Source organism: Pseudophryne corroboree, chromosome 1 (genome assembly GCF_028390025.1).
Source record: "Pseudophryne corroboree isolate aPseCor3 chromosome 1, aPseCor3.hap2, whole genome shotgun sequence".
NCBI lineage: Eukaryota > Metazoa > Chordata > Amphibia > Anura > Myobatrachidae > Pseudophryne > Pseudophryne corroboree.
Genome location: NC_086444.1, coordinates 113152772 through 113178922, shown reverse-complemented (window position 1 = coordinate 113178922; position 26151 = coordinate 113152772). Strand labels below are relative to the sequence as shown.

The window sequence follows — 26151 nt, the reverse complement described above, 5'->3', positions numbered from 1 at the left end:
CCAGAGTAACACAGTACCCACCTGTCATGGCTGTGACATAATTAAGGACCATTCTGTGCTGAATCAGTTCCTTCTTGTAAGCTTGTAACTCCCTTCCCGTATACCTGAAGGTGTCTTCATACATCTCAGTGATATTATCTATAAAGTTCGCTAGCGCATGGATATACCTATAATTTATAATTCCTCTGGCAGTACGGGTGATGTCTAATGCGAGAAGGAATTGAATCCCGGTGGATTCGTGGATCAAATCAGAGGCTGCGTGCTCTGCCCTATCTATGAGGTGTCTCTTGATGATGTGTTCATAATGAGTATGAGTATAAGGAGCCTGAGCACTGCGGTGAACGTCTTTCATCTTATCATGGGTTATGGTCATGACCTCTGGCAGTACTCTCCAAATATAACACAATCCCTCTGAGCTCGGGGCAAGCCACTTGTACGCCTTCCTCCCACATATGAAATAGGCATCATCTGGGAGAACATAGGGGACAAAATATAACATTACCATATTACAAATTTTCCAAGTAAAGAAACCAATCCCTAGTTCTCCCATCTGCTCAGTACAAGTATCGGGCTGGATGATATGAGCACAATACCGTGGCGATACTTAATCCAACCCACATGGTCTTGCTTCCACGAGTATACCTATACTGGAAATACCTCCCACTGTTGGCTATTTGGCATACAAGTTCAGAGTCTATGGGTATGCTATCAGCTCTGTGTGAAAAGGTCATTGTCTGGTTATTCCACGTCACTTCCCAATTTCCCGGTTTTCGGTAATTGGAAATATTAAAACACAATAAGGACCTGTCTACATGATACTGGTGGAGCTTCAAGCTAGGGGGGCTAGAGATATTGAATTTCTTGTCCACCGGTCTCCCACCCCGTAATTTGAGTACCTAGTCTATTGCTAAAGGGTACGGTACTAATCCTGAATTGCTCTGACCTTGAGGTATCTGTGAGCACACCCAGCATTCTGTCTGGTTTAAGACCTTACCCACTAGTGAGTGGTAATCACTCAACGGATGACGGTCCATGTTGATATTAAGGTTGGACTGACATCTCTGGATGCACCCATCCTCAACTATATTCTCACAATTCCTACAAATACAAAATTCATCAGACAATAACCCCTCACAGTGCCTCCGAGCTCCCTGACTACCAGAGCGCTTACTGATGCCAGCCTTTACTAAAGTGATGCGCTGATCCTGAGATCCTACAAATTCATACTGGCCATCAGAACCCATTCCAGATCCCTGCTCGACCTCTTTGGGACCCTCACCAAAACAAACTGTCCTTATCAAAACCAGAATTACTAACAGAACCCGAAACGCAGTCTCTTGTGATCGATCCATTTCGTTAGGGGAAAGGAGGAAAATAAGAAGGAGAAATAAAAGGAAAAAGGCAGGGGGAGGTGAAAAAAGAAAGTGGTACGACAACCGTTCTAGGTCTTGTTACTCTCTGTGCTCAGATGCCCTTCAACAGTCCTGCCTCTCAACTTTCCCGGACAGACACTCCAGTGATACGAGATTCTCTACACTCTGCATTTTGTCACGAGTTCTCTCCGGGTCAGCGACCTTCTTGCAGTGGGACGAGTGGACCCAAGTCTCTCTTTCGGCGACCTTTAATTCTGTCATGCTGGTTAACAAGACTTGGTATGGTCCTTCCCACCTGTCTATGAGGCAACCTGAGCGTAAAAAATTTCAAATCATCACATAATCCCCAGGCTCAATGTCATGACAATTACTGTTCGGTAGGTCAGGAATCACCAGCTTTAAATTTCTTTGTTGATTTCTCAGCTGCTGGCTCATCCCAACCAAATATTTCACAGTCACTTAATTATTACATTTCAAATCATCCTGGGGGTCTATCATTACATGAGGTTGTCGACCAAAAAGAATTTCAAAGGGTTATAGGTTAAGGGGAGACCTGGGAGTGGTTCTGATGCTGTACAACACTAGTGACAAAGCTTCTGGCCACGACAATCCAGTTTCAGCCATTAATTTGCTCAGCTTGTTCTTAATAGTGCTGTTCACTCTCTCCACCTTTACACTCGCCTGTAGACGGTACGGAGTATGCAGCTTGCTATTAATTCCCATCAGTTTGCACATGACCTGAAAGACTTCACCTGTAAAATGGGTACCCCTGTCACTTTCAATTATTCTAGGGATACCATATCTACACACAAATTCCTGCACAATTTTCTTTGCAGTGAACGTAGCAGTATTTGTGGCAGCAGGGAACGCTTCTACCCAGTTGGAAAATACATCAATACAAACTAACACATTTTAAATTCCTACAGGGTGGTAACTGTATGAAATCGATTTGTATTACCTGAAAATGTCCGTCTGTCGGAGGGATATGGGATGGCTCTGTTGGTATTGACTTTCCAATATTCTTTCTCAAGCAAGTAAAACATGTCATGCTCTCTTACCTGCATGAGAAGAGAATCCTGGTGCACACCAGTAGGCTCTTACCAGCTTGCACATACCCTCTTTGCCCAGATGAGTCAGACCGTGTGCCGCCTCAGCTAAGCTTGGAAGATATGCTCTGGGGGCCACCGGTTTACCTTGTCCACCTGTCCACAGTCCTGAGGATTCCTGGCCATACCCCATTGACCTCCAGACCGCATTTTCAAGTAAAGAACACAAATCTTGCATTTCAATTAATTGTTGTGTGTTGATCGTGTTAAATGTCATCAGTGATGTGATGTTCGTTTGTATGGGGGTGCTGGCTGCTGATTTAGCAGCTTCGTCTGCCCGGCTGTTACCAAGTGAAATTGGGTCTTGGTTGTAAGTATGTGCTTTGCACTTGATAACAGCCACTCTGTCTGGTTCCTGTATCGCTGTTAGAAGCCTTTTTATGTGGGACGCATGCGCTACAGGTGTGCCAGCTGCCGTCATGAAATTTCTGAGGCGCCATAGGGCCCCTAAATCATGCAATATTCCAAAGGCATACCTAGAATCCGTGTATATATTAGCTGACTTACCCTTGGCCAATTCACACGCTCTGGTTAGGGTGACCAACTCAGCAACTTGTGCTGAGTCCGGTGGGCCCAGGGGTTCAGCTTCTATGATACCTCTGTCGTCTACAACTGCATATCCAGTACACAAGTCTCCCGATTCTATCTGTCTGTGGCAACTACCATCAGTGTAGAAGGTAAAGTCTACTCCTTTCAGTGGGTTGTCACTGATGTCAGGTCTCGCTGTAAAAGTCTGATTTAGGTATTCCATACAATCATGCGTATCAGTATCTGCACTAAATCCTCCTTCACCATTATTCTCATCCTCCACCCTTTGTGCCTGTCCAGGCACACTTGGCAAGTAAGTTGCAGGATTTAGTGAGCTGCATCTCTTAATGGTGATGTTTACCGGGGCCATCAATGATAATTCCCACTTTGTAAACTGAGCAGATGAGACATGTCTGGTTTGGGCTGAGTTCAGTAAGGCTGATACTGCATGAGGTGTTTGAATGGTCAGGTCATGTCCTAACACTACGTCCTCGCTTTTACTTACCAGCAAAGCTATCGCTGCACCACTTCGCAAGCAAGTGGGGAGACACCGCGCTACAGTGTCCAACTGTGCACTGTAGTATGCTACTGGTCTGCTGGCATCACCATGTCTCTGAGTTAAAACACCTGCCGCGCACCCTGCACTTTCTGTACCGTACAATTCAAAGGGCTTCTCATAATCTGGCATACCTAATGCAGGTGCCTGTGATAGGCACTGTTTGAGTCTCTCAAATGCCAGTTCGGACTCATCTGTGTGCGAGATCCGATCTGGTTTGTTTGAAGAGACCATTTCTTGCAAAGGTAAAGCCAGTATAGAGAACCCTGGAATCCAGTTTCGACAGTACCCACACATTCCAAGGAAAGTGCGGATCTGTTGTTGCGTTTGTGGCAGAGTCATGTCGCGAATCGCCTGTATTCTATCAGCGGGGAGGTGTCTAAGTCCTTGAGTCAAGCAATGTCCCAAATATTTTACCCTGGTCTGGCACAACTGCAACTTATCCTTTGAAACCTTGTGTCCCATTTGGGAAAGATGAAACAGAAGCTGTTTCGTGTCTTTCAAGGACGATTCGAGTGAGTCAGGACATAACAATAAGTCATCGACATACTGTATTAGCACTGATCCACTCTCAGGTTGAAAGGATTGTAAACAGTCATGCAAGGCCTAAGAGAAAATACTCGGGCTGTCAATGAAACCTTGGGGGAGACGAGTCCAGGTGTACTGTAATCCCCTGTATGTAAAAGCAAAAAGGTATTGGCTGTCAGGGTGAAGAGGGACAGAAAAGAAAGCAGAACAGAGGTCAATGACAGTGAAAATTTTTGCAGTAGATGGAATTTGCATGAGGATGACTGCGGATTGGGCACTACGGGGAATTCGCTCTCAACTATCTTGTTTATCCCCCTTAGATCCCGCCCACTCTTTATCACAGGGAAGATGGGACTATTGGCGGTGCTGGACATCCTTACTAGGATGCCCTGCTGTAGCAGCCGCTCTATGACAGGGTACACTCCTAATTCTACCTCTGGCTTCAGAGGATACTGAGGGAGTTTTGGAGCTATCCTACCATCTTTTACTTGTACTACTACTGGAGCTACATTCGCCATCAATCCAGTGTCTTGTCCATCTTTGTTCCAAAGGGAACCCGGTATTTGTGAGATCATTTCCTCTACCTTTGATGGACACTTGTCTATAACAGTAGAATGCGACATTAGCCTTTGAGGGGTGTCTAATATATCTTGTACTTCTTGAGCGTGGTTCCCAGGTATATCCAAAAAGACACCCTCAGGAGTACAGTATATGACACACCGCATTTTACACAATAAATCTCTGCCGAGTAGATTCGTCGGAGCCGATGCAGCCAGCAGAAAATAATGTTTGGTTTGCAAAGGCCCTATCGTAATCTCTGCCGGTCTACTCAAAGGATATTGTTGCACAGTTCCTGTTACTCCTATTGCCGAAATTGTTTTACCCGTGGTTTTTATACCTATCGTTGAATTTAACACTGAGCTGGCCGCCCCTGTATCTACGAGAAAAGGTAATGGTACACCAGCTACATCAACCGTTACCTCAGGTTCACTACCAAGGCTAGCAATCAACTTCACTGGCTGCAGACTACAGGTGTGGCCCAACCCCTATTGTGTGTTGAGACCCTCTCGCAGCGCATTGGCAGCTACAATATGTGAGGGGGGTAGCTGAGAATTTTCGGAGGCCTGCCAGTCTCTCCTTGGTGGGTACCTCCTTGTTTCCCCTGCATGTGGCTCGTAATTTCTCCTAAGTGGTCCCTGATCCCAATTATGTGCATTATAGTGTGGTTCATATCCTGGTCTAGGGGGTCGGTATACATTATGTGTACCTTTATTCTTATATTCCCTTGAGTAATGTCCTACCTGGTGACAAGCATAGCATGTTACTATACGTGACTTACCATCAGGGTCTGGGGTTTCGGCTGATATGGCTTTATGGTAAGTGCGTCTATACTCACTGTCATCAGCTTTTCCCCCTGAGACTCCCTGTGCTTACTGATGTTCCTGTCGTGCTCGATAGCGGACTCTCTCAATGCAGCCACCGAGATACCTCTCCAGTTTGGTAGAGAGGTCTGTACCCTTGCTCTTAATGCCTCTTTTAACCCGTCCATTAATACAGTAACAGCTATCTCCCTGTGATGCGCATTATCTTTTATGTCCTCGATCCCAGTGTATCTAGACATTTGCTGCAGTGCTCAATGGAAATATTCGGATGCCATTTCACCTTCCTTTTGTCTTATGGAAAAGATTTTATTCCATTTGACAACAGTAGGGAAATATACTCCTAATTGCAGATTGATTTGCCGTACATTCTCCTGATGAGAGTGACTCCCTGAGCGTCAGTCTTCCGATTGGGGACTGCAATCACCCTGACAGGATTTAATTCAATTACATCATTCTGGTTTGATTCTACAATGTGGGGAGCTATTGTCTCTGCATAATGTATGGTACCGTACTTACCTGTGGACACGACCTCACTTATCCCTCCGCTAGGGGGCCAGACTACTGCTCTTGTTGGTTGGGCCGTGCCCACCTGAGTGTCCTGTATGGTGGCTGCTAGAGAGAGTGCCGATATCGTGCTGGGCTCATCTTCCTGCTCGCAGTCCTGGGGAAAATTTAAAATGGGATACAACTGGCAAGGGTTAGCGTTAGTACATTTATCAATTACTCTCCTATCCTGTACCAATGTACCATTGTCTGGTGCCACTTTCTCCCCCACAATATATGGTGGTCGTGGTGCGGTCGCCATTGTTTTCCCGCTAGGTTTGGAACCTGCTGTGCGAGCTAATTCCCTTTGCACATCCCCCTCCTGTTGCCATAAATTTAAACAATCTGTATGTCTAATCCTTTGTTTCTTGGATTTTATCAGATATATCCTTATCCTTAAGTTCTGTAATAACTCTGGTTCAAAGCTGCCCACCCTAGGGAATGGTACCCTATCTTTGTCAGTCATACGTACCCATTCAGACAAAAAGTCTTCCGTGTGTGATCCATATTTACCACACATAACAAACCTCGCTGACCCCTCGGGCCGCGGTTCTTCAACCTGAACCCTGGCTACAAAATATCCACCGCTTGTGCAATTGGATCCCATTGCGGACTTTTTCCTTTTTACGCAATCCCCAATGCACAATACGAATAGACGGTGAAAGTTCTTAGAGCTCTTTCACCCACTCCTTCTCCGCTGAGTACCACGACTCACTCCAATAGTGACCACCGCGAACCCAGTGAGGCCCCTATCTGGTTTCTATTCACTGGAAGTGTTTAGGAGTGACTTACCTATTCCAGTGAATATACACCGCTGGAGATTTTCCTGAGAGAGACCAGCGAAAACTCCCTATACACTTATACACAAATCACGCTTGCGAATGCTCTACACAGCGCTAATGATACCGAGATTTTACGCAAAAGTTCGTAAAGGGGTATCAAGTTGCGCTGTATATATCGCACCCACAAACGCGCGGTCCAATTGCACAGCGTATAGGTACTTGTTACCTATCTGCCGTACAACCACGGGTCAATGTACAAACTGTGACCCTCAGCCCGGAGCGTAATACAAAAACCTTGTTACTTCAATACTTCGCAATACTTATGCACTATCACGCTCCTTTGCAAATCACCTCACGATTTGCGTATTAAACCTTATACTAACGTGAGTCAGCCACTTCACACCACCAAGCCTCCTCTTACTTGATGTACCACACGACGGGATCCCGAATTCCCTGGGTTCAAATATCCACTCACTCCTACGTTCACTCACTAAAATACACTTTGTTTTTCTGTACAGAAAATTTGGATTCATTCAGGTTGGCAGCTTTACCCCAGAGGCAATTTAAAAAAAATGTTTTTATACTAAAAAAATTTTTTTTTATTAATCTGCTTTAGAAACCGGGCAGTTTTGTGCTATTGTAGCGTGGCTACTGTCCCACCTTTAAACTAAACGAACTATTGTGTAATTTGTACTTAGCGCCCGTACTCTTACGCACTTTGCGTAAACACGCGACCGTGCGTGTCTCTTACTCTGCGTGCGCAGTCCTGTACTTTGTCTGAGACACGTGTACAAAACCGTACGTCCGCAATAAAACAAATCCCACAACTTCTATAAATGTGAGCAATACTAACTACAATCGCTCACTTAACACAACACAGTTTCTTTCTGTATAAACCTTTACAACCAGGCCAGACTGTGTTTGTGCTTTACACTTACTTCCTTAAACATTTATTTTAGTTTTAACTATACAGCAACAAAATGTAACCGGTTTCACACAGATCTAAATGAATCTAACAATTTGAGTCTTATGGCAACAATGTGAGAGGGTATACAAAGGGTATGGGTGCCTTTTGTTGTGTACGCTTTTGGCGCCAAAAAAAATTCACAGATTTTTAAATAGCTTTTTTCCTGTTTAATTTACGGGTTGTACCAGCATCTCTACAAACCATACAGAGCAAACGTCATCTAATCAGCACACAAGTAGGGTTTTTAGTGTATCCACCGACCAAGAAAAGGTTACGTAGGATACTTTCTGTCCACCCTTTTGCTGATAGATTAAGTCTGCTGTGACCTGTTAGGCTGTGAGTATGTGGAATCCCTGATGGAGCCCCCAATTGATAATGATTTATATACAGGAATGAAAAGCTATACCTTAAACACACTTTAAATACACTTTACCATGGAGCCGCAGCGGTCGCTATACTTAATACACACTCTACGTACTCTTTACGCTATTAGCGTAAAGAGTCCCGTACTGTGGCCCTCATTCCGAGTTGTTCGCTCGTTCTTTTTCATCGCATCGCAGTGAAAATCCGCTTAGTACGCATGCGCAAAGTTCGCACTGCGACTGCGCCAAGTAACTTTACTATGAAGAAAGTATTTTTACTCACGGCTTTTTCTTCGCTCCGGCGATCGTAATGTGATTGACAGGAAATGGGTGTTACTGGGCGGAAACACGGCGTTTCAGGGGCGTGTGGCTGAAAACGCTACCGTTTCCGGAAAAAACGCAGGAGTGGCCGGAGAAACGGTGGGAGTGCCTGGGCGAACGCTGGGTGTGTTTGTGACGTCAACCAGGAACGACAAGCACTGAACTGATCGCACAGGCAGAGTAAGTCTGGAGCTACTCTGAAACTGCTAAGTAGTTAGTAATCGCAATATTGCGAATACATCGGTCGCAATTTTAAGAAGCTAAGATTCACTCCCAGTAGGCGGCGGCTTAGCGTGTGTAACTCTGCTAAATTCGCCTTGCGACCGATCAACTCGGAATGAGGGCCTGTGTATGGACTTTGCGTACAAACGCAGCACTGACGGTACAAAGTACACACAGCGTGTACACACCCAGAGATACACCGCAAACCTTTAACAGCTATGCAATGCGATAATAATACACTTTAAACCTTAGCAGGGAAAGGAAGACACGACACCAGATTGTAATTTAACTGCTGGGTTCTGACACCACAGCATATTAATACTGAAAGGGGGTTACAATATATACAATACAATACAACAGAATAATGGCTACAGTCAATGGTACATACGTGATTGGATTCGCCGCGCTACCCAGTCTGGTCCTCAATCATCTGATAGATAACTTTGTGAGTCTTGTGTCTGACCAGGCCTGCAGCAGGCTCTCTTTATACAATTCTTCCAAAACCTAACACAATGGATACTGTAATCTCTTTGTCCATTGGACACAGGGATGGTCATTTACAGTACAGGAGAGGTCATAGGTTGGTTTGAATAGGTGGGCGATGTCTGTTCCAACTGCTCTTGTGGGTGGTCTCCTCTGGATTCCCGCCGCATACATAATGTACAGTAAATACAGTTTATATCTATATTCTGCTCCTGTACATAACTATCCGCAGGAACATGCGATCTGCTGCAGACCAACACCGGAATGTTACCCTTAAAATACTCTACAGCTGGATACCAAACACCACCTTATAACCTTAGTCTGTCCCCTCTTATCCTGTAAAGGTGAATCCCTTTATTCTGAAACCATTTAAACTGCTGTAACTTGCTGCTGTGGTGCAGGGAGGCTATGTGTAAAATGTGCACTATTTGGATTAAATATGTAATGTGTTTTGATGGCTTTTCCATGCGTTCACAAACTCTACCGTAAATACTCATACCACGCGCTGATATGCAGGTCCGCGGGAGCGACCATACACAAATTGCGAATATGCGCACGCACGGCAGAGCAAGTACGCGCACGGAGGCCATCTGTGTGTTGTTTATACGTGATGTGTGAACTGCAATATTTTTTGACTTTGACAGTGCATTACATAGAAACATAGAATTTGATGGCAGATAAGCACCACTTGGTCCATCTAGTCTTGCCTTTTGCATTATCTGATGGGAAGTATGTTCAGCTGAACCTTGCCCTAATATCTTAATGTGGAATTATCTTCAACATGCTTAGATTGTATATAAGCACCAGGGACTGAATCATGAGATTAACAAATATACTACACTATTGTGCCTCCTCTTTGTTACCATAAGATCATGTACATGCCTTCAAATTTATGAAAAAAATCCTATAATTTAGGACAATGATTTTCAAGGATTGTATTATATATAAATATAAATATATATATATATATAGTGCCTGTTTGACTGATTGAAATATTTCTGGTGATACTGTTATATATAGAGTTAGTGACACTATATACTAAATTGAGTCAGTGTAGCTGTTTTGGTGTACACAGTCAGAGAAATTATATTCATTTGTACAAGGTTTTTTTAAATAGCCCCCTTCACCTACGCATTTTAATAAAAGAATGAAACAATTACGTGGAGACTCCCTTTACTTAATAAAAAGAAGCACTTTTTCAGGTAACAACAATTGAAAAACAAACAAAAAGAGTAGGAGAAGACTAAAGAAAAGTGAATGTCTCATGTTCTCAAAAAGAGTAGAAGACAAAAGAAAAGTGAATGTCTCATGTTCTCAAAAAGAGTAGAAGACAAAAGAAAAGTGAATGTCTCATGTTCTCAAAAATAAGATTTTAAACCTACCGGTAAATCTTTTTCTACTAGTCCGTAGAGGATGCTGGGGACTCCGTAAGGACCATGGGGTATAGACGGGCTCCGCAGGAGATATGGGCACCTAAAAGAACTTTCTAGTATGGTGTGCACTGGCTCCTCCCTCTATGCCCCTCCTCCAGACCTCAGTTAGAGAACTGTGCCCAGAGGAGACGGACAACGCGAGGAAAGGATTTTGTTAATCTAAGGGCAAGATTCATACCAGCCCACACCAATCATACCATATAACCTGGAATACACATAACCAGTTAACAGTATGAACAAACAACAGTACCGGTCCAAGACCGAGTCTAACTGTAACATAACCCTTATGTAAGCAATAACTATATACAAGTCTTGCAGATTTTCCGCACTGGGACGGCCGCCCAGCATCCTCTACGGACTAGGAGAAAAAGATTTACCGGTAGGTTTAAAATCTTATTTTCTCTTACGTCTTAGAGGAAGCTGGGGACTCCGTAAGGACCATGGGGTTATACCAAAGCTCCCAGTCGGGCAGGAGAGTGCGGATGACTCTGCAGCACCGACTGAGCAAATGCTAGGTCCTCATCAGCCAGGGTATCAAACTTGTAGAATTTAGCAAAAGTGTTTGACCCCGACCAAGTTGCTGCTCGGCAAAGCTGTAATGCCGAGACGCCCCGGGCGTCTTTACTGAATGGGCCTTTACTGAATGCGTTAACGGCAATCCAGCCGTAACATAAGCCTGCTGAATTGTGTTACAGTTCCAGCGAGCAATAGTCTGCTTCGAAGGAGGCGCGCCAATCTTGTTGGCAGCATACAGGACAAACAATGCATCTGTTTTCCTAATTCTAGCCGTCCTGGCTACATACATTTTTAAGGCCCTGACGACATCCAGGGACATGGAATCCTCCAAGTCACTTGTAGCCACAGGCACCACAATAGGTTGGTTCATATGAAATTAAGACACCACCTTGGGTAAAAATTGAGGACGAGTCCTCAATTCCGCTCTATCTACGTGAAAAATCAAGTAAGGGCTCTTGTAAGACAAGGCCGCCAATTCTGACACACGCCTCGCAGATGCCAAGGCTAACAACATGACCACCTTCCAGGTGAGAAATTTCAACTCCACCGTTTTAAGGGGTTCAAACCAGTGTGATTTAAGGAACTGCAACACCACGTTCAGGTCCCATGGTGCCACCGGGGGCACAAAAGGAGGCTGGATGTGTAGTACTCCTTTTACAAACGTCTGGACTTCTGGGAGAGAAGCCAATTCCTTCTGAAAGAATATTGACAAGGCCGAAATCTGTACTTTAACAGAGCCTAACTTTAGGCCCATATCCACTCCTGTCTGTAGGAAGTGGAGAAAACGACCCAGATGGAAATCTTCCGTAGGAGCATTCTTGGTTTCACACCAAGAGACATATTTCCGCCAGATACGGTGATAATGTTTTACCGTAACCTCCTTCCTAGCCTTTATTAGAGTAGGTATGACCTCCTCCGGAATACCCTTCTCCGCTAGGATCCGGCGTTCAACCGCCATGCCGTCAAAAGTAACCGCGGTAAGTCTTGGAACATGCAGGGCCCCTGCTGTAACAGGTCTTCCCTTAGAGGAAGAGGCCAGGGATCTTCCGTGAGCCTCTCCTGAAGATCTGAGTACCAGGCCCATCGAGACCAGTCTGGAACAATGAGTATTGTTTGTACTCTTTTTCGATTTATGATCCTCAACACTTTTGTGATGAGAGGAAGAGGAGGAAACACGTAGACCGACTGGAATACCCATGGTGTTACCAGAGCGTCTACTGCTATTGCCTGAGGGTCCCGGGACCTGGCACAATACCTCCGAAGCTTCTTGTTGAGGCGTGACGCCATCATGTCTATTCGAGGAACTCCCCAGAGATCCGTTATCTCTGCAAAGACTTCTTGATGAAGTCCCCACTCTCCTGGATGGAGATCGTGTCTGCTGAGGAAGTCTGCTTCCCAGTTGTCCACTCCCGGAATGAAGACAGCTGACAGAGCGCTTACGTGATTTTCCGCCCAGCGAAGAATCCTGGTGGCTTCCTCCATCGCGACTTTGCTTCTTGTCCCGCCTTGGCGGTTTACATAAGCTACTGCTGTGACATTGTCTGATTGAATCAGAACCGGTAGGTTGCGAAGAAGAATCTCCGCTTGTCGAAGGCCGTTGTATATGGCCCTTAGCTCCAACACGTTGATGTGTAGACAGGACTCCTGGTCTGACCATAGTCCCTGAAAATTTCTTCCTTGGGTGACTGCTCCCCATCCTCGGAGGTTCGCGTCCGTGGTTACCAGGATCCAGTCCTGAATGCCGAACCTGCGACCCTCTAGAAGGTGAGCACTTTGCAGTCACCATAGAAGAGACACCCTGGCCCTGGGGGACAGTGTTATTTTTTGATGTAATTGTAGATGGGACCCGGACTATTTGTCCAGAAGATCCCATTGAAACGTCCTTGCATGGAACCTGCCGAAGGGAATGGCCTCGTAATTTGCCACCATTTTCCCCAGAACCCGAGTGCATTGATGAGCTGACACTCTTTTAGGCTTCAGTAGTTCTCGGACCATGTTCTCGAGGTCCTGGACTTTTTCCAACGGGAGGAAAACTTTCTTTTGTTCCGTGTCCAGTATCATGCCAAGGAAGGCTAGTCGAGTTGCCGGAACCAACTGTGACTTTGGTAGATTGAGAATCCACCCATGTTGCTGAAGCACTCTCTGAGAGAGTGCCACGTTCTCCAGTAATTGCTCTCTTGATCTCGCTTTTATCAGGAGATCGTCCAAGTATGGGATAATTGTGACTCCTCGCTTGCGCAGGATCACCATCATTTCCGCCATTATCTTGGTGAAAATCCTCGGGGCCGTGGACAGCCCAAACGGCAACGTCTGAAACTGGTAATGACAATCCTGTACCGCGAATCTCAGGTACTCCTGATGAGAGGGATATATGGGGACATGAAGGTAAGCATCCTTTATGTCCAGTGACACCATAAAATCCCCCCCTTCCAGGCATGCTATCACCGCTCGGAGCGATTCCATCTTGAATTTGAATCTTTTCAGGTACAGGTTCAGGGATTTTAGGTTTAAAATGGGCCTGACCGAACCATCCGGCTTCGGGACCACAAATAGGGTTGAATAATACCCTTTTCCCTGTTGGCTCAGGGGAACCCTGATAATCACTTGCTGTTGAAACAGCGTTTGAATTGCAGCTAGCACTACTTCCCGCTCTGGAGTAGAAGCTGGTAAGACCGACTTGAAAAATCGGCGTGGGGGCACCTCTTCGAATTCCAGCTTGTAGCCCTGGGAGACTATTTCTATCACCCAAGGGTCCACGTCTGACTGAACCCAGGCTTGGCTGAATAGTCGAAGGCGTGCCCCCACCTGAGCAGACTCCCGCAGGGGAGCCCCAGCATCATGCGGTGGTCTTAGCGGAAGCCGGGGAGGACTTCTGCTCTTGGGAACCAGCCGCAGCAGGTGTCCTCTTGCCTCTACCCTTACCTCTGGCGAGGAAAGAGGAGCCCCGACCTCTTCTAGATCTATGCGACCGAAAGAACTGCATCTGTTATTGTGGGGGTTTCTTTTGCTGTTGGGGAACAAAAGGTAAAAAGGTCGACTTACCCGCGGTAGCTGTAGAGATCAGGTCCGCGAGGCCGTCCCCAAACAATACATCACCTTTGTAAGGTAAAACCTCCATATGCCTTTTTGAGTCTGCATCCCCCGTCCATTGGCGGATCCACAAGGCTCTTCTTGCCGAAATAGCCATAGCATTGGCTCTTGAACCCAGTAAACCAATGTCTCTTTGAGCGTCCCTCATACATAAGACTGCGTCCTTAATATGAGCTAATGTTAACAAAATTGTATCCCTATCTAGGGTATCAAGGTTAGCTGACAGTGTATCTGTCCAAGCTGCTACTGCACTACATACCCATGCCGACGCAATTGCCGGTCTAAGCAAAGTACCAGTATGCGTGTAGATAGACTTTAGTGTAGTCTCTTGCCTGCGGTCTGCAGGGTCCTTGAGGGCCGTTGTGTCAGGGGATGGTAGCGCCACCTTCTTGGAAAGGCGTGTTAAGGCTTTGTCCACTGTGGGAGAGGATTCCCAACGTATCCTTTCCTGTGTAGGGAAAGGGTACGCCATAAGAACCCTTTTGGGAATCTGCAGTTTCTTATCTGGAGTTTCCCAAGCTTTTTCACATAACTCATTAATTTCATGGGAAGGAGGAACGTTTATAACCTGTTTCTTTCCCTTAAACATGTGTATCATCGTGTCGGGCACCGAGGGCTCATCAGTGATATGTAACACATCTTTTATTGCAATAATCATGCACTGAATACTTTTTGTCACCCTGGGGTGCAACCTGACTTCATCATAGTCGACACTGGAATCAGAGTCCGTGTTGGTATCTGCGTCCCTTATTTGTGAGAAGGGACGTTTCTGAGACCCCGACGGGTCCTGTGAGTCGGCACAATCTGTAGATTGATTACCTGCCGACGCTCTGGACTCTGCTTTGTCCAGTCTTTCATGCAGTGAAGCTACACTAGCATTTAACATATGCCACATATTCATCCAATCCTGAGTCGGCACCGCCGACTGAGACACACCACTCATCTGTTCCACCTCCTCTTTGGATAAGCCTTCCGTTTCAGACATGCCGACACACGTACCGACACCCTACACACACACTGGGATATAACTATAAGGGGACAATTCCCCAAAGAAGGCCCTTTGGAGAGAGTATGCCAGCACACACCAGCGCCAACTGACCCAGGAAAAAAAAACCCAGATAGCGCTTTTACATATAAATGTATACAGAATTCCCCACTCACTGCGCTTTAAATATGTGCCCCCCTCTCTTATTTTCAGCCCTCTGATGCTCAACAGGGGAGAGTCCGGGGAGCCAGCGTTCTCTGCAGCCTCTGTGAAGAAAATAAGAAAATGGCGCTGGTTAGTGCTGAGGGATAAAGCTCCGTCCCCTCACGTGGCAGGCTTTGGTCCCGCTCGAGATTTTAAAAAAAATGGCGGGGATTCGTAGTTTACTGCACCGCAGCCTAACTACATGCTTCTTGCCTAAAAACAAGGTTTATTGCTGCCCAGGGCGCCCTCCCCCCCGCACCCTGCACCCATCAGTGCCATGTGTGTGTGTGTAAATGTGGGAGCAATGGCGCGCAGCTACTTGCTGCGCGCTTACCTCATGAAGATCTGAAGTCTTCTGCCGCCTGACGTCTTCTTATGAACTGTCACACTCACCCGGCTTCTTTTTTCCAGCATCTGTGAGGAGGATGGTGGCGTGGCTCCGGGACGAACCCCAGGGTGAGACCTGTGTTCCGACTCCCTCTGGAGCTAATGGTGTCCAGTAGCCTAAGAAGCAGAGCCCTTAACTCTTAAGAAGTGGGTCTGCTTCTCTCCCCTCAGTTCCACGATGCAGGGAGTCTGTTACCAGCAGAGCTCCCTGAAAATAAAAAACCTAACAACATTCTTTTAACAGAAAACTCAGGAGAGCTCCGGTAATGCACCCTATCTCCTCTGGGCACAAGATCTAACTGAGGTCTGGAGGAGGGGCATAGAGGGAGGAGCCAGTGCACACCATACTACAAAGTTCTTTTAGGTGCCCATATCTCCTGCGGAGCCCATCTATACCCCATGGTCCTTACAGAGTCCCCAGCATCCTCTAGGACTTTAGAGAAATAGGTTGAGCCACTGGCCAATAGTTCTATTATCATCAAATGCATTATTTACAGGTAAAATGCCATTCACATTAAGCATTTGTAACATTTTTTTGTAATTTTCCGGTATGTATCCCAGCAATCAGAAGTGTTTTCTGAATAGTGCACATAGCTTTCTCACAGATCCCTTCAAAAAAGCCAGCATGATGGCATACAGTAGGTATATTGATGACATCTATGAGTCAATGTCTTGTGTGTCATGAATTAATTTGAACCAGACCATATCTGATTATCTCTTTTAAGTGTGCAAGGAACTTTATCTAACTATTCTCACAACTGCTTGGTTGCTATGACACCCTTTGAACAGTCAGCGCAGTGTGCTCCCAGGGCTGCACTAAAGAAAATCATAATAGATAGGACTACACTCACCAGTAGCCTGTTGATTGGTTCCCTGCTCTTTTAGGTCAGTTAAATCCTTAACCATGCTGTGTAGTTGCCAAACCTGATTTCCTTTTCTGACTGCTCTTGTGTGACCTGTGTCCACATTTTGACCATTTTTGTTTGTTGCCCGTCCTGACCACTGATACTGATCTTAATATTTTTTTGTTGCCTGCCCTGATCTCAGTCTGTATACTGAAATATTCTGCTAGCTACTTATCCTGAGTTTGACCTGGATATTAACTCTGTTTGCTGTCTGTCCTGACACTGATGGACATTCATCTGATTGCTTGCAGTCCCCTCCTGGTTTACATTATCCTGCTTTGGGACTATCTGAATATTCAGTAGCCTTGCAAATCCTGATCAGAACCTTAATATTATTATTAAGTTTCTTATATAACACAGCATATTCCATTGTGCTTTACAATTGGAAACACTAGTGATAGAACAAAACTGGATAATAACAGACAAACATAAAGATAGGAAGGCTCTGCTCGCAAGCTTACAATCTATAATTTTGGATAGTCCTGTTTATTGCTATCTCACCCCAGTAACCTCCTCCATCTATTGACTTAGGGGTAAATTTACTAAGCTCCCGATTTTGACCGAGATGCCGTTTTTTCATCAAAGTGTCATCTCGGGAATTTACTAAACTCAAATCACGGCAGTGATGAGGGCATTCGTAATATTTTGAAGTCCTAGGAAAAAAATCACGAATGAATACACCATCGGTCAAAACGCGGCTGTTTAAGTATGAATCTCGGTCATTTACTAAGAAGTGCAAAGCCAAAAAAAAACAAACACTGCCGTGAAAAATTACAACTCGTAAAAAAGTGCTAAAAAAAACAGACCTTTATTTTTTATTCGTGATAAGATAGGCATGCACGGATCCATGAGATCCGTGCATGTATATCAGTGGGAAGGGGTGGGAAAGTGCTTATTTTTAAAAAAAAAATTGCGTGGGGTCCCCCCTCCTAAGCATAACCAGCCTCGGGCTCTTTGAGCCGATCCTGGTTGCAGAAATATGGGGAAAAAATTGACAGGGGTTCCCCCATATTTAAGCAACCAGCATCGGGCTCTGCGCCTGGTCCTGGTTCCAAAAATACGGGGGACAAAAAGAGTAGGGGTCCCCCGTATTTTTAAAACCAGCACCGGGCTCCACTAGCTGGACAGATAATGCCACAGCCGGGGGTCACTTTTATATAGTGCCCTGCGGCCGTGGCATCAAAAATCCAACTAGTCACCCCTGGCCGGGGTACCCTGGTGGAGTGGGGACCCCTTCAATCAAGGGGTCCCCCCCCCCCAGCCACCCAAGGGCCAGGGGTGAAGCCCGAGGCTGTCCCCCCCCATCCAATGGGCTGCGGATGGGGGGACTGATAGCCTTTGTTGTCAAAGAAAAGATATTGTTTTTAGTAGCAGTACTACAAGTCCCAGCAAGCCTCCCCCGCATGCTGGTACTTGGAGAACCACAAGTACCAGCATGCGGCGGAAAAACGGGCCCGCTGGTACCTGTAGCACTACTACTAAAAAAATACCCAAAAAAACACAAGACACACACACCGTGAAAGTATAATTTTATTACATACATACACACATACATACATACTTACCTTATGTTCCCACGCAGGTCGGTCCTCTTCTCCAGTAGAATCCAAGGGGTACCTGTTGAAGAAATTATACTCACGAGATCCAGGGGCCCAGGGTCCTCGGAGAAATCCTTTGTAATCCACGTACTTGAAAAAAAAAAAAACGCTTACCCGAGCCACGCACTAAAAGGGGACCCATGTTTTCACATGGATCCCCTTTTCCCGACTGCCAGAAAACCCACTCTGACTTCTGTCTAAGTGGGTTTCCTCAGCCAATCAGGGAGCGCCACGTTGTAGCACTCTCCTGATCGGCTGTGTGCTCCTGTCCTGACTGACAGGCAGCACACGGCAGTGTTACAATGTAGCGCCTATGCGCTCCATTGTAACCAATGGTGGGAACTTTCTGCCCTGCGGTTGACCTAAAGTGACGTCACCGCTGAGCAGAAAGTTCCCAGCATTGGTTACAATGGAGCGCATAGGCGCTACATTGTAACACTGCCGTGTGCTGCCTGTCAGTCAGGACAGGAGCACACAGCCGATCAGGAGAGTGCTACAACGTGGCGCTCCCTGATTGGCTGAGGAAACCCACTTAGACAGAAGTCAGAGTGGGTTTTCTGGCAGTCGGGAAAAGGGGATCCATGTGAAAACATGGGTCCCCTTTTAGTGCGTGGCTCGGGTAAGCGTTTTTTTTTTTTTTTTCAAGTACGTGGATTACAAAGGATTTCTCCGAGGACCCTGGACCCCTGGATCTCGTGAGTATAATTTCTTCAACAGGTACCCCTTGGATTCTACTGGAGAAGAGGACCGACCTGCGTGGGAACATAAGGTAAGTATGTATGTATGTGTGTATGTATGTAATAAAATTATACTTTCACGGTGTGTGTGTCTTGTGTTTTTTTGGGTATTTTTTTAGTAGTAGTACTACAGGTACCAGCGGGCCCGTTTTTCCGCCGCATGCTGGTACTTGTGGTTCTCCAAGTACCAGCATGCGGGGGAGGCTTGCTGGGACTTGTAGTACTGCTACTAAAAACAATATCTTTTCTTTGACAACAAAGGCTATCAGCCCCCCCATCCGCAGCCCATTGGATGGGGGGGGACAGCCTCGGGCTTCACCCCTGGCCCTTGGGTGGCTGGGGGGGGGGACCCCTTGATTGAAGGGGTCCCCACTCCCCCAGGGTACCCCGGCCAGGGGTGACTAGTTGGATTTTTGATGCCACGGCCGCAGGGCACTATATAAAAGTGACCCCCGGCTGTGGCATTATCTGTCCAGTGAGTGGAGCCCGGTGCTGGTTTTAAAAATACGGGGGACCCCTACTCTTTTTGTCCCCCGTATTTTTGGAACCAGGACCAGGCGCAGAGCCCGATGCTGGTTGCTTAAATATGGGGGAACCCCTGTCATTTTTTTCCCCATATTTCTGCAACCAGGATCGGCTCAAAGAGCCCGAGGCTGGTTATGCTTAGGAGGGGGGACCCCACGCAATTTTTTTTAAAATATTTTGCAGTGTTTAATTTAAAAAAAACAAAAAAAATAAACCCCAGCACGGATCACACAGATCCGGCCGAGATTCATTGTAAAAAAGTCGGCAGTGTTTTGCTAATCACTGCCGTAAAAATAGAAAAAAAAACACGAATGACATCGACATCGGAACAAAAGAAAAACCCGAATACGACAGCTTAGTAAATTAGTCGTAATAAATTCAAAAAGTTGCAGTTTTACACTTTCGATGTCATTCGTGATTGAACTTTGACCTTTTTCCGAAAATTACGAATGTTAGTAAATTTACCCCTTAGTCTACTAAATCACACACTGTCATGATTGGCATGTTTATATTCTAATTCTGCTACCTGTCCAGTGGGCAATTGAGTACCAGAGAGCATATCACACTTGAGGGATAAGGGGCTACTTTAGTTGGAAACCACAACATACCCAGTTCTAAATAACTTCTCCCAGTTCTGATGTTGGCATCATAGATTTGAAGTCAGTGTTATCTAAATCAAACAACCTGGCCTTTTAAATCACTACATGTATCAACATCTTATGATTTCGGGTTACAATTTGTAGCCCCACCAATACCAACACAACACATGATCTTCTGCATAATTCTGTCAGCATTATAATGAGTTCTGGCATTAGCTGAAACCCGCACATTAGCACTTTATTCTCCACTCACAACACACACGGAGCTCTTTGTTTATTCTCTCCATGTTCACTCGGATTTCCACTGATGCTCCTGCTTCCTCTCAAGGTCATAAATCCTGGTTGTAGGTTAATCGCCTCAATGCCTGTAATAAGGAAATTAAATTGTAAGCTTCATTGGAGCAGGGACTGATTTGCCTCATTAAACATTCTATGACAGCAGTGTGACGTAGGTTGGTGAGATATAACAAATAAAACTTTTACAAAAGAGATTTATTTCAGTAAACTAGTATAAACTAGAAACTTAAATATATTTTCCATTATTTATGACCGTAGACTATGCTCCTCATTTACTGTTAGGGGTAAATCCAGCTAGAAGTTGGAATTCTGCACCTTTACAAACTATGTTGAATGGTGGAAGGGGACATATTTTAAATATGTAGACCGATTAGACGGTAACTTCAATTAGTTGTGACTATGTCGCTACTACTCTGCGGGATGTTAGGGGATGGAAAGCAACCATGTTTTGCTCACATCCTATAGAGGTACAAGCAAAAAACAAGCAAGCTTTTCTGACCATAACATCTGGAAATAAGGGAAGATGGACCTCGTAGATTACAATTTCGGAGCACAATTTCTAAGGTCAAAAATAAGGCTGACCAATATTTGTGTGCTAAGTATAAACAGTACAGGCAGTATTTTTAATGAATTTAAAAAAACGAAAAAACATATAGACCCCTTGCTTTGCAACATGGCTTACTCAGGTGCAAATTGCATTCTATAACAGGATTTTCTCATGACTCTAAAGCTGGGTACACAATGTAAAATAATTGAGCTGAACAACTGATTCTTGGCTGGATGGTCCGATTGCACAGTGTGTACACAGAGCCCAAGTCAATCATCATTCGACTCATGTGATTTTAAATGCTCTGCAGTGGCAAACACAGAATTTCTATATGGGGGTTTCCAAATGAAGTCCATAATCTCCCACTCTACAGAACATAGGAGCAAGTGCGGGAGTCTGGGGAGCAGTAGAAGATCCTAGTAACGACCCTGGACGTTAATGTAAACGTTGGTCTTTTTATACACTGGACAATCTATGGAATACAGTACAGGTTGAGTATCCCATATCCAAATATTCCGAAATACGGAATATTCCGAAATACGGACTTTTTTTGAGTGAGAGTGAGATAGTGAAACCTTTGTTTTTTGATGGCTCAATTTACACAAACTTTGTTTAATACTCAAAGTTATTAAAAATATTGTATTAAATGACCTTCAGGCTGTGTGTATAAGGTATATATGAAACATAAATGAATTGTGTGAATGTACACGCACTTTGTTTAATGCACAAAATTATAAAAAATATTGGCTAAAATTACCTTCAGGCTGGGTGTATAAGGTGTTTATGTGACATAAATGCATTCTGTGCTTAGACTTGGGTCCCATCACCATGATATCTCATTATGGTATGCAATTATTCCAAAATACGGAAAAATCCGATATCCAAAATTCCTCTGGTGTATTAATATTCAACATTATAGATGGCCTCTAGTATAGGCTGCATCAAACATTTAAATAATATAAAGAAATGGTCAGGAAAATGTTAAACATACCATAATAAATAAATACACAAACATAATAGAACCAGTACTACACTTTCTAACCACACATTCTCCCACCTCAGAATCCTGTCTCTTCTTACTGGTAGCTACTCTCTGGTCCAGTGCACTGATTGAGGGTCAATCTGTCAAAGTCAGAAAAATATCTCTACACACACTGCCATATTTGCACCTCATACTGGTCCATGCTGCGCATGCGTACGCTCTCCCGTACGTGCGCATACTCACAGTCGCGGGCACCCGCAGGTGCACGGTATGCGTATTTACGGTAGAGTTTATGTAATCGTAGCGTGCGACTCATTCGTTACATATTTTCAGTAATAATGTATTTTGTAGATCATGGTCCCTTTGATAGATTCTGAAAGTTTGGTTAATATAGAATGTTCATGAACAGAGAAATCCCTCTTTGTTTGATACGAAGGGTCAGACAGGAGTAATACAGTGGTGTTTAGTATCCATCGGAAGAATATTTAATTAGAAATATTCCGGTGTTGGTTTGAAGCAGATCAATCGCTCGTGCGAATAGTTATGGACATAAGAAGTTTATGAACATTTACTTTATTTGCACTTTATTACCCATGCGGCGGGAAACCCAGTTTCCCTCCCACCTGAGCAGTTGGAAATAGTCACAGCCCACCTGTATGAATCAACCTATGACCTTTTGTTATAATGCGAAGCCGAATTCCTGTGTCCAATGAACAATGAGATTGTAGGGACCATTGAATTGTATTGTGTGTGGGGCATAAATAGGCAGGCCGACCATATCCAGTTCACTCTCTTCAACGGTTCTCATTGCTGATAATCGGGAGCTGGATATCGAGGCGCATGCGATCGTTTCCCCTTGTGCGTAAGTGTTTCTCCGCAGTTATATTGATCTTCTTGTTATTGTGGGCCAATCTCTCTCAATTTCTCTCTCTCTCTCTCTCTCTCCTTCTCTTTCTCACTCATTTTTCCCTTAAATTGTATTGTATTGTATTTCTTGTGTAGTTATCTGGTTAGGTAGTCTATGTTATATTGTAGTGTATGACTTGTATTGTGTTTAACTCTTTTGCAAGTATAGCATTCATAATATATATTTTAGGCGTTGGACCCTGAGCACGGTATCTGTGTGTTTCTTATAGTATTAAGTATTCTCAGAGCGTCGGTGACGCTCAAACAGCTTTTAAGGTAATAAGGTTATACTGTGTTGCATTTACTCTCTAACATTACACTAAGGTTTTACTGCACAATACACTGTTTATGCTTTAGATACAAAGGTTTAATATAGTGAGCGTCAGCGCCGCTGGTGATCTCCTCGTGGTCCCGAGCGTTCGCTACGCTATAGCGAATCATTACTTTAGTCAACAGCCAATAACGTGCCTGCCTGTGATCTCTTGGCCGTGAGTGAACGTGACGCTTGAGCGTCTCGATCACGGCAAAGCGATTGTTACGCAACTAGCGTACCCTTACGGTACTTCATACATAAATAGCGTACAGTGTTCTTAGACCTCATAAAGGGTATTATATACGATAAATATTTAGCTTTATCAATTGGCGGCTCGTCCTGTCCTTCACATATCTGCACTAGGTAATTTCAGCAGACATTATCCAGCAGCAAAGGGCGGGAGATCATACTCCTCGTAGTGCTGTTTGGATAAGCGTCTGCTTCTCTTAGTAAAGGGTGCTGAAGGAATCCGGGAACCGGAGGTAAGAACAAAACAATAGTGTCCTTTTAAAACGGTTTATTTTTCTGTCTTGCGTACACACGCACGCACACATATATATCTGCATTTCCTTTTCATTGGTGTATTTTCGTATGTCACTCTCCTGTTTGCCAGTTCTATAGTTGATAAACGTATAAATTGTGTCACGGTGGATCTTTGCTTTGCGTACACGTGTCTCTAACAAAAGACTGAGACTTGCGTACGCAATCCAAGGGCCGACGCACACAGCGTATATTACGCAACGGAGCGTACGGGTACGCCCACGTAACTCAAATCACAAGTTTTTTTTTTCTCTCTCCTCTCAATGCGATAAGTAGCGCCACGCGGTAAATAACGCCAGGCGATAAATCGCGCAAATTTTTTTTTTATTTTTTTTTAATTCCAAATTTAAATTAATAGATCCTTCTCCTAATTTGTAACACATCTGGTCTAAAGAGAAATTTCTGCGCAGAAATAGAAATAGAAACAAAAGTGTACATGTGGTGAGTGAGTGTGTTGTATACAATTTTACAGGTTGAACCACAAGAAAAGTCGAGTACTCGTGAGGTACATGCGTGTAAGTGACGTACATGGTGGCTAGGGAGGCATCCCTGGTTAAATATACAATTTGAGCATTAGAGTGTAGCAGACCAGGAGGTCATACTGTAACAGACCAGGAGGTCATACTGTAACAGACCAGGAGGTCATAGCAGACCAACAGGTTCAGGTACAGCAGACAAGGAAGTCCGCTATACAGTCCACAGGCACAACACCAAGAAAGGGTTGGTGCAACACCCATATAGGCCATATAAGCTCTGGCTGAAGGAATTCGCAGCCGTAATTTTCGATTCCACTGGTCGCTCAGTACATAAGATTAGTTGCTTGTGTACTAAACGATTGTACCGCACGTAATTGTGTGCATTAGTAAACCTGACCGGTACTATTTGTGTACGAAGGTCATAAACGCTATTTGTACATTCTAACGTGATTTGTGTAACTTTTTTTTATTTTAAGGGAAGTTCGCTGCTCACTCAGGAACTATCCAGCAACCAATAGTTACTGGAAAGAGTAAGTGTTCTTCGGAGCACCCTCACAGGTTCCAGTAAATAGAGGTTCAGGTCGCAGGGGCCCTAGGTCGAGTACGCCAGCACCATATCGGTGTGATCAGGTCGTATTGGTCGGCGTGGGCGAGTGAGTGGGGTACTCGGTAAACCGCCACCGTCAGCCTATTTTGGACATTTGGTTTGCGTAAGGGTTGGTTAAATAAAGCAACACCTTCGAACTATGGGGGCCACTTGTTCAGGTAGGGGGCGATCAACCTCGGTTCGGGTTGATTCAGTGAACCGACCAATTGGGTCGGCAAGGTATGTAATGTGTGAGAAATACGGAAGTCACACAGAAGCTTTATGTGATGAATGGGAGAGAATGACAGTACATGACGGGGAGAAATTCCCAAGAGTAGGTAGCTTCAGCACAGAGGTGTTAACGAATTTAAGGAGAAGGATATGTCTCATTAAATCAACAAAGAGACGAATCAAACATTACGATTATTTGCAGTTGTGGCAGCAGGAAGGTGACATACAGAGAGGATTGGCTCAGGCGGCGGGATCTGGCTCAATCAGAAAACTGATAGCCACGGCCCCACCGCCACCATACATATCAGGAGAGAAATTGGTTGCGGAGAATGACGCACTAAGGTGTAACACACAAACACTTAGCAACTGTGTAAATGTTAAAGATAATGTTAACCAATTAACCAATACAAGTATTAACCCGTGCAAGTTGTACCCTGTTTTGAACTTTCCTCAGGAGTGTGATCAAGAAGACGAATCGGCAACAATTTCAGCGCTCTCTCTAGCAGCCACCATAGCAGAGACCACAGTAGGCACAGCTCCACCCACGAGATTAGTAACAAAGGCCCCTAGCGGAGGGATAGGTGAGGTCGTGTCTACAGGTAAGTACGGCACCATACACTATGCTGAAGCCATTTCACCACAGGCTGTAGAACCCACACAGAGTGATGTTGTTAGAGTTAATCCTGTTAGGGTAATAGCTGTTCCAAATGGGAAAACTGACACAACAGGGGTCACCCCTGTGAGGAACATTGCCATGTATAGCCCATTTTCCAGAATGGAATTAAGGACCATCGTGTCTGAATTCCCTGACCCTAGAAAAGATTTAGTTGCCAGTCAAAAATACATCAGAGACTTAGGTAACACTGTAGAGCCCAACAATAAAGACTGGCAGATATTGCTGAGAGCATGTTTACCCTCCAATGTTGACGCAACTCAATTTTTAGCTGATTGCGGATTAGATCAGGATGTACCTCTTACAGATGTGTACAACAAAGACAATGTAAAAAGAATAAACTTACAGTTAAAAGAATATTTCCCAGCGGTAGTCAGATGGAACAAGATATTCTCCATTAAACAGAAGGAGTCAGAGACAGCTGCAGAGTATTTTCACAGAGCATTATCAGAAATGGCAAAATACACA

The 26151-nt window shown here is 44.8% G+C and overlaps 1 long non-coding RNA gene across 1 annotated transcript in view; it reads right to left on the bottom strand.

Annotated features, from left to right (window-relative positions):
* Positions 1-20344: 20344 nt before the first annotated feature.
* The window catches only part of LOC135056624 (uncharacterized), a 57990-nt gene continuing 52183 nt past the window's right edge, over positions 20345-26151 (bottom strand). The window contains exon 2 of the long non-coding RNA XR_010244036.1: positions 20345-20497. This is a non-coding gene — a long non-coding RNA (uncharacterized LOC135056624). The remainder of the gene's footprint in view (positions 20498-26151) is intronic.